The following is a 3,401-nucleotide window of genomic DNA, read 5'->3' on the forward strand; positions in this document are numbered from 1 at the left end:
CCCGCCACAACGCCTGGCTATTTTTTTGGTTGCAGCCTGTCATTATTGTTTGGCGGGTCCGGGCTGGGGATTCGAACCCGCCACCTTAGGTGTACGTGGCTGGCGCCTTAGCTGGTTGAGCTATAGGCGCCAAGCCCTAATGTATGATCTTTTCACAGAGGATCTGTCATTATAAACTTCTTGGCTTGGGATAAAAATCTGAGGATATCTGACAAAGTAAGGTCATTCTGCTCCAAAACGTCTCTTGGGGAGGGCTGGGCTTTCTAGTATGCAATTCCTGTCTCTCCCTCTGTGCATATCCCACAAATGCTCCCACAGTCCTGGCCTGTTTAGGACTTGTCAATGTCTTCCTTCTAGGCGGTCTCCTGCACAGCAAACTCATAGGGTCCCTTTGGCATCTGAGCCCTCAGCATAGTCTTATACTGGATGTTACCTCATTGGTTTTTGCCATCCTGAACTCCTGGCCCCCTCCCAGCTTTCTGGAACTGTCTTTTGCTCAGTTCACCAAAGACCCTCCTGACATCAGCCATCCAAAACACATGCCCTCCAGAGATCCAGCAGAGCTCACCATCCTGGGAGCATCTTGGACCTCGCTTCCTCTAACTTCTATGATTTGCAACTGACTTTCAGACTCATCCCCCCCAATCCAAATGAGCATGGCCACCCAACACGGGGGTCTCTGCCCCTGCCTCCCATTCCTTTGTCTCCATGTTCTTCTTCCCCCACCTCCTACTGCTTATACCCTCTCTCCATCAGTATCTGCTGTCTATGGTCGTAGCCTATTTTTAACCAGGCTGGCCTCTTCTTCTGGCAATACCAATGAATTCATTTCCTCATAGCACTGTGAGTATTTTGCCTCATCCCATCAATAAATATTCAGTATCCTGGGAGGGTGAGAAAAGTGAGCCTCTAACTTTTTATCTGTTTCTAGCCCTTTTGAACTGTTTATTATGTGTATAAAAATGATAGGCTTATCCTGAGTATTCTTCTAGGTTCTTTGTAAAAACAAACAACAAAAAAATCAGTTTAAAAAATTGAACACAGGCTCGGCGCCTATAGCTCAACTGGCTAAGGCGCTAGCCACGTACACCTAAGGTGGCGGGTTCGAATCCCCAGCCCGGACCCGCCAAACAACAATGACGGCTGCAACCAAAAAATAGCTGGGCGTTGTGGCGGGCGCCTGTAGTCCCAGCTACTTGGGAGGCGGAGGCAGGAGACTCGCTTGAGCCCAGGAGTTGGAGGTTGCTGTGAGCTGTAATGCCACGACACTCTACCCAGGGGGACAGCTTGAGGCTCTGTCTCAAACAAACAAACAAACAAACAAAAAATTGAACACAGTCGTTTTACCATATGGACATTTGAACTCAAATGTTTATAGCAACTCACTTAACAATTGCAAAGATGTGGAAACAACCCAAGTACCCATTAACCCATGAATGGATTAATAAACTGTGGTATATGTATAGCATGGAATACTATTCATCTATAAAAATAAGATGGAGAACTTGTATAGATTTAGAGAACATTCTCCTGAGAATGGAAAAGGAAACATCCTATGCACTCAGGACTAATTTGAAACCAGTAGATCAACAACTACAGGCCCACAGGAGAGAAAAACAAATTGAAGGAGGGGGGGAGATTTGACAAGTTTCTACCTAACAGGTACAATGTAGGTGTATATGGTACATTTCCTGGGTGAAGGATTCAACTATGACTTGAACTACCTTACAAATGCAAACAATGTAACCTAATTGTATGAAACCTTATATAAACCCCCCCCCAAAAAAATTTTTTTTGGCCAGGACTGGGTTTGAACCCACCACCTCTGGCATATGGGGCCAGCGCCCTACCCTTTTGAGCCACAGGCACTACCCTAATGCAAAATGTTTTTTAATGGCAAAAAAACCTAAACACAATGACAGAAAACACAACTCCTCCTAAGAGAGAGAAAAAGAATTGACACAACCTTGCCCTCCAAGCAAACAGCTATTTCTTATTCCTCTGTCTCTCTCCTCCCTGCATCAACACCAAATATAATTTTTTGTCTTCCTCTTCTGGATTCCCATGACAGATACCACAATCCAGGCTCTCCTTCACCACATAGAGATTGTGAAATGCTCCCTGCTGGTGTTTTTTCAAGTCTCTCTCCCTAAGCCAATGGGCTTTATATAGCCTGCATATCCTTCCAAACACAGGTCTGACCACTTCACTGCCCTCCTTAACTCACTGGCTAACTACTTTCTAAAGTCAAGGCCAAGGTTCTGTTTGAATTTAACTTTCTACAACCTCTCTACAACCAAACTTGCTTACCAGCTTGGTGCTTCATTCTTTTGTTTCACTGCTCCTTCCAAATGCCCTTCCTTCTATTTTTTTATTGTGTTTTCTGCACACATGTATCTGAAGAAAATTAAAGTCGGTTCAAACACCAAAACTTTAGTGATGCCTTCCCTGATCATCCATCTGCTGCATACCAGTAGCACTTTAGTTAAATCCTATCAGAAGATCACATTTTGCATCTCCTCCCCCCTTTCCTCAATCCCACTAGACTAGACACCGTTTGAAGGCAGGGTCTTGTCAAAATATCAAGGAATTCTTAAAACAACACAATTCTTTTCATTTTTCAAGTCTTCGTGTTATATTGAGCCTATGAGGTCATTAGTATAGCATTCGGCTTTAAAATAAAGCTTTCATTCATTCATTCATTCTCCAAATCCTTATGAAGTGCGTCCCATGTGCCGGGTACTATAAGGTGACAGAAAGAGGGATCTGGGAAACATATGTTGAATTAATGCATTGACATAAACCAACCCCTGGCTTAGCCTTTTGGTAGGAGAGAGGTGAATATAGAAACAAATCCATCAGTTCCTGTCCTTGGGACACTTATGATTTAGTGGAGGAGACAAGTGTGTAGACATGACAAGTTGAAGGGAAGGAGGATAGGGAGGGGCTGGGGAAATTATGATGCCAGCTTCTTTGTGTCCAGATGGCAGGAGATGGCCTCAGGCCTTACTGAGTGTCTTTGTCTTCATTGTCCAAGTGTGCGAGATATCCTTCAGGTCTCCGTCCAGCAGCATCCTGATGAGGGGGTGCTGCTCTATGACTCTGGATAGGGCTGACTCATGTCCCAGGCTGCAAATGGGCAGCCTACCGTCCTCTATAGGAAGCTGACCTCTGGTGGAGGTGCTACTCTGCCTTCCTGGTGGCATCCCGACAAGCAACCTGACTTCTTTCTCTAGCTACCTGGCCAATGACATGGAGGAGGACAACCAGGCCCCTAAACAATCCATTTTCTCATTCCTCTAAAGGAAGAGCCCACTTCCAGCATCCCTAGCTCCACAAATTGCACTATCAATTCATCCACTCCATGGGTTGGAGCATGAGAGTTTCCCCAGAAGAGTGTG

This window comes from Otolemur garnettii, unplaced genomic scaffold, assembly GCF_000181295.1.
Source record: "Otolemur garnettii isolate 467f Iridium unplaced genomic scaffold, OtoGar3 scaffold00142, whole genome shotgun sequence".
Taxonomy (NCBI): Eukaryota; Metazoa; Chordata; class Mammalia; order Primates; family Galagidae; genus Otolemur; species Otolemur garnettii.